Genomic DNA, 11698 nt, shown 5'->3' on the forward strand with positions numbered 1-11698 from the left:
GATTATGAATAAACACTATTAAAAAACATGTATATTTTAGCATTAAAACGTATTTGTATGTATACATATGTACATATTTTTAATTTTGTGTTTATGTCCATATGTATATTTACTTAAGCGAATCAATATTTTACATCAAAGATTTTTATAATATACTTTCTGGGAAGTAGAAAAAGTGGAAGGTATTTTATGTACAGATATATATGTAAACAAAACTACTAAGTATCATATATTTTCTATCGGTTTCCAAATATTTCTTTTTTTGCTTTTCTCTTATCAAAAGAGTTTTAACTATGTACTTTTTTTTGTATAAAAACAAAAGCTCATCTAAATTTTTAGTATTAGCAACGGGCCTTTTCGTGCTTTTATGAAATTTTACTGAACGCCCAGGCCCGCACGAGTTCGTGCTGACAGCAAATATTCCGGCCCGTACCCGCGGCTTCCGCAGGGGCCCATCGGACCCTGCCAAATTCCCGGCCCGTGCCCATCTCTAGTAGGGAGGCAAAAATATCACAGGTAAACAGCCAAATACGTAAACTTAATTTTGGCCTGTAGATTACGATGGCGTTTTCAGAAAATCCGTATCACGTCAAAATTTTGAGATATTTAGGGGGAAGTTTTAGAGTTCTGAAAGTGAATTTTTCGTCGTTTAATACACTGTGCTCAGGTTTTGAATTTTTTTCTGGACAAAGGTTTTGATAACTTATCCTTCTTAACTGTGATCTTTTAAGTTCAATGGTGTCCTCCGTTTTTCCAGATTGGCTCTGGTTTTCGAGATAACGGTGCTTGAAAATCTGCTTAAATTTTAGGTTTTTTTTTTTTAAATTACCTCAGTTTTAAGGTTATTATACTAAAATTTTGCATGTGACTATATTTTGGTATTACCTTAGCTATTTCTAAAAATCATGGAAATCGGTTCACTATAACATATAGCTCCCATCAGGGGCGCACCCAGGAATATATTTTAGGGGGGGTTTTATATTTCTGAATATATATCACCGGAAAATACTGAAAATTTGCTTCAGATAATACGCTCTTTAAAATACATTCATGCAAGTTTTATGTACAGTATGTAATAAATAAATAAACGTTTTAAAATCCATAAAGTGCACTTTATTTACATAAGATTAACAGAACTCAAGCACTTTTAACCGACTTTAAAAAAAGAGGAGGTTATCAATACGCCGGAAAGATCGTCCCGTAATTTGGTATAGAGATCCGATCATTGGATCATGAAGAAATTAACGGTACCCCTAAATTTGAAGTCGGTTGTGTTCTTTCCTTAAAAACTACTTGTTTAATAAAAAGTTCTATAAACTCAAAATGCGCTCAACTTTTAAAAGTACCTAATAAAAAATTTTAAGAGTCAGTAAAAATAAATTTATTGATTCCATAAATTTTTGCACTTTTATGCTCATCTTTTCGATTTCTGGTTTCTGGTTTTCGATAGAGATGGTGAGTTTTCACGATTGCTAAATTTTCTTAATATTTCTAGTACCGAAAAAATTAACTCAACTCTCAAGAAAAACGAAAAATTCATATAAAACGACGGACGAGAAATGGAAAAGAAATTTTCTTCTACCAAAATTTCTTAAATCAGTTTGCAGCTCTCAAGAAAAAAATGCTCGTATATTTATTTCCTTGCCGCTTTTTCAGGCAACAGAAATTATAATAAATATTTCTTATAATTTCCTTGAGTGCTGGATTCTTAGCTTGAAGATACAGTTTGTATTTGAGGTTATTAGCTTTAGGGGGGGTTTGAACCCCAAAACGCACCCCTTGTGTGCGCTAATGGCTCCCATACAACTGATTGTTCAGATATGTGGTTTTGCGTTACAACTCATATATTATTTCGTAATATTTTTTTATAATAGTAGTTTATACACTGCTTGGACCTGAATTTGGGTTCTTTTCAATCCCACTCTGGCATATTTTTGCAGTTTCTGTTGTACGAATCGCTTTTTAATACCTTTTTGTACTGTGAAAGCTGTTGTTCGTTAAAGTCAAAGTGACTGAGTAATGCTTTCAAATAGGCGGCGGTCTATACCGCGTCTATTTCACATAAGGTGGGAACCAAAAAACACAAACCGAAAATCTACGCGCGCGATTACTGTCATATTAATTGATAAAAAACATCGAACATTTTGCGAAAAACTTTTATTCATCATATCATTGTCTTCGGAAACTCCTAAGGATGAAAAAAATTAAAAATCTTTGCAATAAATTTCGTTTGTGGTAAATTCGTTTTGAAATCAGACCAGCGTAAATTAGTCTCAAATAAAAATGCACTAGCATGCTATAAATGGTACTTTTTTCAATCTGAACCTGCACAAAATAAATACACTCCCGAATTCACATGTATTTCGTGCATTAGTACGATGAATTATTGGTGGACAAAAAAAACGATTTTCAATACCATTCGGTTTACCAATGATTTGGACAAATCCCGGAAAACACGGAGCTGAAAACTGTTATGCATGCACCAACAATACACTTGGTTTCAATCGAAAAAGTAAGTAAATTTAAATAAAACCATGAAATTATGTATAGTTTGCCCCCACCTTAATCGCTGAGTGTATGAAATAGGTAAAAGTGTCTGTATGTTTGGAAGGTACCACGCCTAAGTATAACCAACCTTGAAAAGTCTGCAGCAGATGTCCAAATAAAAAAAAAACAATGGTGCAGAACTTTTTTAGTTTTTGTCCGCCGAACAAACAAACTTAACATTTGTATATCGATGGCTGAGTGGAAGATCTACTTATCTCGGCAGCCAGTTCGAAAACGCCCTATCTCAGAAAACTTTTCAACAACGCCCTACTTCAGAATTTGATTGAAGAACGCACTATTTCAGAATTTTATTGAAAAACATCCTATCTCAGAATTTTGTTGAAGAACGCCCTATCTCAAAATACATTGAAAATTTGCTGAGATAGGGCGTTTTTAAATCGGCAGCTGAGATAGGTCGAACTTCCACTCAGCCATCGATATATGCATATATATGTACGTACATATACTCATAAATATTTAATTCAATAGATCGGTCTTTTGTCGTCTACAAAGTTGTACCGAGCGCTCATTTACCTGTTGCACATAGTGATGCATTACAAGTTCCAAATCATCCGTTCGAACTCGAAACTGTCTATGATTGCAAACAGTCTATGGCAACGCCATTACCACTTGATGATGGATCTGATTACTTTCCGATTGAAAACAATTTACCGTCTTTCATTTCCCAAGAACACCTAAACCCCATAACAACGCAATGATTTTGGCATCAGAACTGAAAAGCGTGAATGTTTTAGCACCAGGAGTAAAAGTAACGGCCTACAAACATAGACAAGATCCGTTTATGCCATATTTCAAGTTATCGGAAGATGGCACTCAGGCTTATTGCATTGATGTTGCAGGTTTGCTGAATGAAATGGGAATTACTGACTATAAACCCGAACAATGGCGTCTCTTTATTGACGCATCAAAGCGAAGTTTGAAAGCAGTCTTGCTCTATCGCGATAGTAGCAAGAAACCCGTTCCCATCTTGTATGCGGTTGGAATAAAGAAATCATACGAAACAATGCAATTAATCTTAGATTGCATCAAGTACGAAGAGCACAGGTGGCGCGTAAAGTGTGATTTTAAAGTTCTCTCACTACTATCAGGCATGCAAACGGGCTACACTAATTACTGTTTTTTTTTGTTCTGTCATTGGGATAGTAGAGCCAAATGCAATCACTGTACCAAATGTGACTGGCCAAAAAGAAAGGAACAATCGATTGGTCAATTCAATATAGTTCACGAGCCCTTGATAGAGCTTAATAAAATCATGCTTCCCGATTTACATATCAAACTTGGCGTTGATAAGAATTACATCAAACATTTGGTTATAGTCAACTAAACTGCATTCCTATATTTGAAAAATAATGCCTTTCCAAAACTTTCCGTTAAAAAATCCTTGAAGGTAGTTTTTTGATTGTATATGAGTGAAAATCTCTCAAGTGGTTGTAAACCGAATAAAGCGATTTGTGCGAAAATATCTTGACCGTCCAATTTTGGGTGGCCCATTTGAGTGATTTTCGCTCATATATTTTATTATATCTCCCTCTTGCTTTAAGAACCCTATAATTTTTATTTCAAGTGTGCTGAATGGGCCGGACATCAGAAGATTAATGAAAGATCAAGGCTTCTTGGAAATTCTTGATGGCACAGCAGCCGTTGCATGGGATGCCGTTCGGGCTTTAATTAAACACGTTGTGTGTAAAAAGCATTCACCAGAATATGCCATTTTTATTGCGAACTTGATGGAATCTTTTAACGCCTTTGATGTGCACATGTGGCTTAAAATCCACATGCTACACAGTCACTTTGACTTTTACGAGCAACAGCTTTCAACAGAAAGCGGCGAGGTAGGAGAGAGATTTCACGAATCCATTATGTGTTTTGAGGACCGATTCGCTGGAAAACGATTGAATCCAATGTTGGCGGACTTTTGCTGGTCGATCGCAGGAGGCAAAGGATATTTAAAAAATCATTCGAGCAATAGAAACTAGCAAAATATGCCAAAACGGGATTGAAGAGAACCCAAATTTAGGTCCAAATAGTATATAAACTAATATTATAAAAAAATATTACGACATAAAATATGAGTTTGAGAATTTTCAGAAATAGCTAAGGTAATATCAGAATACAGTAGCACACGCAAATGTGAGGTAATTATTAACAAAAAACCTAAAATTTAAGCAGATTTTCAAGCACCGTTATCTCGAAAACTAGAGCCAATCTGGAAAAACGGAGGAAGCCATTGAATTTAAAAGATCCCAGTTAAGTAAGATGAGTTATCAAAACCTTTGCCCAGAAAAAAATTCAAAACCTGAGCACAGTGTTTTAAACGACGAAAAATTCACTTTCAGAACTCTTAAACTTCGCCCCTAAATATCTCAAAATTTTGACGTGATACGGATTTTCTGAAAACGCCACCGTAATCTAGAGGCCAAAATTAAGTTTACGTGTTTGGCCGTTTAGCTGTGATATTTCAAAACCTTAAAATTGACCTACAGTGTAATGTATGTATTTCTTCTTTTGATTTATTTTTAATAAATATTGTTAGCGTTTCAATACGTCCTGATTTAATAAGTAATTGTGTAATACAATCCGGGACTGAAAGTGTGTGTAGGCAAGTTGAGTTTTATTTCAAACTAGCTTTTACCGGCGGGTTTCACCCCACGTCTTTATACAAACATGAAGAATACTTTAGGTAAGGATATTATACTCTCTTTCTGCTCTAATTTTACTATAGCCGTGATAGCACGTATGGTAGGACAGCTGCGGATTTTTTCAAAAAAGTGTTTTTTGGTACTATTCGTAGCTTTTCTTCAATATCTCATGAAAAAATCTCCAAATCAACGTAAGCGACTTACAGCTGATGTGCCTCTTGCCAAAATATATAACTTGTGGCGACTTCAATGAAAATTCTTAGTGCTACAGGCGACCATTTGCATTTTGTCTTCAAAGTCGAAAAAAGTGAGATTTTCAATCAAACACGCAGTTTCATTTGATTATTTTTTTCATTATTTTAAAAATTCGATAAGGAAGATATATCATTACAGTAAACTTTGAGCCAAAGATAATGAAAATCGGATTAGAAATGTAGATACTATGGAGCGCAGGGTATTGTTTTCGTTTTGAATGACTCAACATTTGCCTATAAAATAATCCTTTAAAGATTTTCACTTTTCGTGTAAGCTATTGTAATTATTATATGTTTTACTATACTTTGATAAATTTTCATGTAAAAAAGATTAATATCGATGAAGAAAACGTGATTAATTTGTAAAGTTTAAAATGTATTAGGAATTTAGAATCATAAATACTCTTTTGATATTTACATATTACGTAAATATATGTAGGCATATTTTTGAAAAATTGTCCTTCATTTTGAATCCATATTTATGGTCACCGTAGTGTAGTAAGAATTCAATTTTGTTGTTAACAAGCATGAATGATAGAATACAAGATTGCGCCAATCGAGCTGAGAGCAACTGGCCGTGACGTCAAAATATACCAGAATGAGAGAGCAAGACGAACTCGACAAGAAAAAGAAAAAGCATCGAACGAAAGGCAGTATTGCCAAGTTTTGAATTTGAAAAAGTACCCAATTTTTATTGGTGTATTTTATGGACTTTATATGAATACATAATTTTATTGTAAGGATGCCGATTCAAATTAATAAAAATCACTGTTTCTTGCACGACGGTTGATTTCTTCTGGCATGATTGAAGGTGCTGCCACATATTTTGTTGTCGCTTATGATTGTCACTGTGCCATGATTTTGTTTAAATTTTTGTAAAGTTGCTTATCACACTTACGATTGCTATAAATTTTTTTAAGATTTTCTAATTTGGTGTCTTCAAACTAAAAACAAAAGCACCAAAAACGCGCCAAGCACCAAACTCAAAAATTGTCGCGTTTAGAATACCCACTAAATTTGGTGCGAAAAGCATGAAGTTGGCAACAGGGAATGTAAACAAAAGTATTTTATGACGTCAGCGATTAGGTGGATGTTGTCAAATCGACGAAGAGAGGGTTAGCGGTCCGCGAATGGCCTTTATTTTCTGGATCGTGGTTAACAAGTTATCAAAGAAGCATCTACATATAGGAAACTAAAAGTTCGTCAAAATATAAATATCGTAGTATCGAAAACAAATATCGTCGATGTCGATATATCGGTTTTCAAAACATCGATATAAAAATATCAATATCTACCGAAAAATCATCGATATTAGGCATGGGTAACACTGCGCTGCGCGGCGCGATTGCGTTAATACCATAGCCGGAGTTGCCGTGCCAACACCAGTAAATGGAAAGCGCCAGCGCCATTAACACCAAGCAACATAGGAGGCACACACACAATTCGCCTTAACTCTTTGAAAATTTACACGTACTTTGTTTTTGCTTTTGAGTGTTGAGAACGTAAATTTAAAGCTTTTACTGAAGAATGATAGGATATCGTGGCATTTACTACATTCTTAGCAATTAGATTCAGTTGGCGGTACAAGCGTTGCTCAGCGCTTATAGAAAGAATAGACATGACACCATTGTATGGTGTACTGCACTGTATGACGATGGGTACTGTGGTGACACTCAGATGGCGCCGTTTTCAATTCAGTACACTGCGCTATTGCGCTGGGTTAGTGCGCTGACACCACAGGTAGCGCTGGCGTTATTGAGCTAGCGCCAGAAAAATTGCGCAATTACTCGATATATCGTTTGCATCCCTACGTGGAGAGCATATCGTCAAAATTAAGTGTTTGGTTTAATTAATACTGCCATTATGCGTATAATTTGTTGGTGTAATTTTTTGCTTATATACGTATACATATGTACTCGTATATCTTGCATATGGAAATTTCATGTAAATAATGGAACTCCTTTCTCTTTTTTTTCAGTGATGACTAAACCGTTGGTACTAAATCTAATCCATATAAATACTTTGAAGCTAAATATTAAAGAGGAACTAAGAGAAAAAACCGGAATTCAATGGACAACTCGGAACATAAAATATTTATTAAAAAGATTAAGTAAAATTGTAATTGTATATGTAGATGTGATTTTCATATTATTAATTTGAATAAGCTTTTGAATTTGCGGATATCGATAACTTATTTTTTTTAATAAGGCTGGCATGTGCTTAAACTGAACATATGTGAAAATAAACACAGATCTCAATACTTCAAGCATATTGCATACATAAGTACACATACATATGTATATATACTTACATACATATGTATGGATTTAGATGGATATAAATTATGAAATGGCGAAAAACAATCGGAAGAAATAGCAAATAAAGATAATAGGCAAACGAGTTGCATAAGCTTTAATATTTCTTAAAAATGTATATATAAATACTATATACATATCGTCGCCTGAACAAAATATAACGTGGCGACGAATAACTGTTACCCAGGTTTTTTAGAAATTGGTATGGGTTACTCTAGTGCACCCGGTAGCATGGAAGGTCTGCCATTTTGTGATAGCTGTGTCTCTTTGCGGACAGCTTTCGCTGATTTTCACTATTTTGTTGGTTTTTTGTTTGTTAATAAACGCTTTCCAGCGGAGGCTAGTGATGGCTTGTGACAATTGTCTGTAACTGCCCGTCTTCACAGGATGGAATTTGTAACTTGACACATCTCTTGGAATGTGAAGCACAATACATATCGCGGCTTATATCTTGGCATCTATTGCAGTAACTTGGTAGTTTGACAGATACGATTTCCTTTGTACTAAAACATTCTGGCGGAAACATTATCGTTATTCTGATATAGGGCCAGTGCCAATCTATAACTTTTTCTGCCTGGTGTCCGAATAAATTGAGATTTGCCGTGTCAAACGCAAAGTAAAATATTTACAGTGAAAAAACATACGTAACAAACGCATGTGCGAAAGCTCTAATTGTGCGTGCTGCTGAAATTGTCAAAATTTACATCTAGTTATACTTGCAAGTAACGTACGTTTTCTGTGGTTTTCATTGGTTTCCATTTCGATTTTAGCTCTACTATCACCAACAAGGTTATGTATATACACATTTAGAAGCGGTCAAATTTTACCTAGCCCCATGAGCTAGAAAAAATTCTGACGTCCGTAATCACCACAAGAAATGTCAAATTTGTATGCTGATCCGTCAAAGATTCCCCCATTCTATCAATTGGCACGGCCCATAGAAGCAAAAGTTGAGCTGTATTCCGTTGGATCATTTGGTATTGTGTTCTTGGATGTAAACTATCGATTTTCAAAGATTGTTTTTTAGCGGTTAAGTCCGGTAAAAATACTTGCCAAACGCGGATGTCAAGATATAAAAACCTGCACAAATATCGCCCTAATATAACTTATATCTAGCAAACAAACAGATAGCTGAACAACAATAAATTGTATCCTGTGAAGACGGCCAGTAAGGGAACAAAGCTTTTGGACTACTCACCAGGGTCATGGTAACCCCGGACAGTCTCGAACATACTTTTTTGACATTCCCTCTTACACTGCGGCAAATTCCAGTTGGAAGAGTAACGGGACTAGTCCACATGACGCAGTGCCCGTTATTCTTCCAAATGGAATACCTAATTTTCCGCAGTGCAAGAGTATAAAACCTGCTGGCAACCCCGCAATCGGCCATGACATTCTGGAATCGACAGCAAGTAGTGTGGAAGTGAAAGGTGACGAAAAGTTTAAGTTAATTTCGTTTATATAAAACTAAAAGAAGGGAAAAGATTTAAATCGCTTTTAACGCGATAAGGACAAAAAAAGAGATACAATTGAAAAGTGAATTGCCTTGAAAGAAAAACAAACGAAAAGGGGGAACAATTAAGTCGCTCCTTAAGCGATAGAAGAAATGGAAAATTCCACTGTGGTGAATGGCACTCCACCATCCATCATAAAGACCAACGGGGGTCCTGCTACGCATCCCTATCACCACCAACCACCACCGACCTCGCGGAAGGACAACCAGCACCATCTTTAACAGCCACAAACCAGGTAAGTCGTCTTTATATTCATAAGCATAAGCGGGGTAGTGAACTGTACGTGGTGTTCCGTGCGAGCCTCCTTGCTCCAACTTACCCTACTTCTGCCCCCATTTGAGCACGATTTCTGCTCCAGCCTTTCTTTTATTGGGATGGAGTAACTTGGAGCAGGAAAGCGTACACATACACCTTGCAGTCAACAAGTTAACCCAGCAAACGCTTGAAGGCTCGTATTGGCCTCATGTTGGTGTGTGGTGTGTTGGTGCCCCGATTTCGGGATGTTGTGCACCTCTTTTTCTTTCACTCCACACCACAAAGTCGTTTTACGGGTGACTAGGAGCACCCTGAAGTTGTGCATATGGAAAAAACCGAGATAATGCATATGACAAAACCGAAATAAAGCATGTATGCCCAGTTCGGTTGAGCCGATTTCGGTGCCCCGTGATTAGGTGCTTCCCGTCAACTGTTGTGAGGGTTTCTGACTGAAGAATGTTTCATGAGATCTGATCTGAGTCGCTCTGAATCGTAATAATGTTTCCCTTCCAGGTGCTCGGGTCTGATTTAGGCTACACTTCGTTTTCTCAACGGCTGCCCCAGCAGCAGCCATACTAGCATCAACCGGAGTAAGCACCCGTGCGGCAAAGACAGCGGCAACACCCAGACAACAACAACAGCGCCTCAGCAATAGCAGCAAACAGCAGGACCGCATAACAGCGACGTCCATCAACCGGGGTAGGCACCCGGGTGGTAACAGCAACAGCAACCCGCCATAGGAGCATAAGGCGGCCACAAAAACAACGTCATCAACCGGGGTAAGCAACCGGGCGGTACCATCAACAAAGACCGCATAACAGCGACGTCATCAACCGGGGTAAGCATCCGGGCGGTAACGGCAACAGCAACCCGCCATAGGAGCGGTTGCCACGTCAGCAACAGGACCGCATAAGGCGACCACAAAAACAACGTCATCAACCGGGGTAAGCACCCGGGCGGCAACGACAGCGGCAGAGAAAGGGAAACACACTTATTCTTTTTGAAACACCCAACTTACATACAAAAAGAAGGAAGAGAGGAAACTTGATATGATTAAGTTTTAATATTAAATGTGTAATATACAGCAATTTTGATAAAAGTTAGGTACGCCTAAAAAAATAAGAAAGAAAAACCTAAGAACAGACAAACACGTAAACAAAAACCAGAACTTTTCTTTGTAAAGTTAACACAGGATAAGTACTCTATGTACATATATATTACTAAGTAGTATACATACGTATATGATTTATAGACCTGTCCTGATTTGAGTATATACCCCACGTAACGGACATTACTGAAAAATTTTTTTTTTGTAAGTAGTACAAGCGTGTGTTGTAATGACACGGCGATGTTTGATTCCGCACTTGATTCTAACTATCTTTAAAGGCTTTTGGCTAAGAGAATTCGGAATTAATGGTTAAAATTACAAAACAGTCACGATATAAACAGCTAACCGTTTCTCTGCTGCTTTTGTTCCAAAGTAATCAAATGCTAACTAATTATCCAGTTTTTAGTTGTAAGGCTGTCTACTTGGTTCTGACAGGGTACGTACGTACCAGTGTATATGCACACAGCTACTTACACCAATGTATGTACATATACACATACATACATATACATATTAGGGATGTTGCGAATGTGAAATTTTAGACATCCGCGGTTGCGAATGCGGATGCGGATGTCTAACAGCTAACATCCGCGGATGCGAATGCGAATGCGGATGTCAAGTATTTTTGAGAAATAACCAGGCAAGTAAACTAAGTTATTTAGGTAAATAAAAATTTTATAAAGTTAGTAATTTTTAATAATGTTTATTTTACTTAGCTCTTAAATTTAAAAATTGAAAATTTTATTTAATAAGAAGTAATAAGAATTGCATCGGGGCTGCAAATGTCGGATGTATCCTCCTGACTTTCATGTTCACTTGAAGAATCTAGCATAATGACGAGATCGTTGTTTAAACAGCGCTTACAAACCAAACCAGATGTGTCAGGTTTTTCTGAAGCTTTTTTTAAAAGAATTCTTCATTCTCATTCCTTTAGCAGTTTCAGAATTTGAAGAACTTGTAACGTCATCAGCGTTTTTCGATTTTAGTTTTTGTAATTCATTTTAATGAGTCTTCTGCGACTGGTTTGAAAAATTTGTGCATATAG

The 11698-nt window shown here is 36.6% G+C and overlaps 1 protein-coding gene across 1 annotated transcript in view; it reads left to right on the plus strand.

The window, feature by feature from the left end:
- Positions 1-7848, plus strand: part of LOC118747251 (protein doublesex) — a 1135543-nt gene extending 1127695 nt beyond the window's left edge. Inside the window, exon 5 of the mRNA XM_036481241.1 lies at positions 7440-7848. The gene's annotated coding sequence lies outside the window, so the exon portion shown is untranslated. The remainder of the gene's footprint in view (positions 1-7439) is intronic.
- Positions 7849-11698: the final 3850 nt, after the last annotated feature.

Source organism: Rhagoletis pomonella, unplaced genomic scaffold, assembly GCF_013731165.1.
Source record: "Rhagoletis pomonella isolate Grant_MI unplaced genomic scaffold, Rhpom_1.0 Rhpom_scaffold_00001, whole genome shotgun sequence".
Taxonomy (NCBI): Eukaryota; Metazoa; Arthropoda; class Insecta; order Diptera; family Tephritidae; genus Rhagoletis; species Rhagoletis pomonella.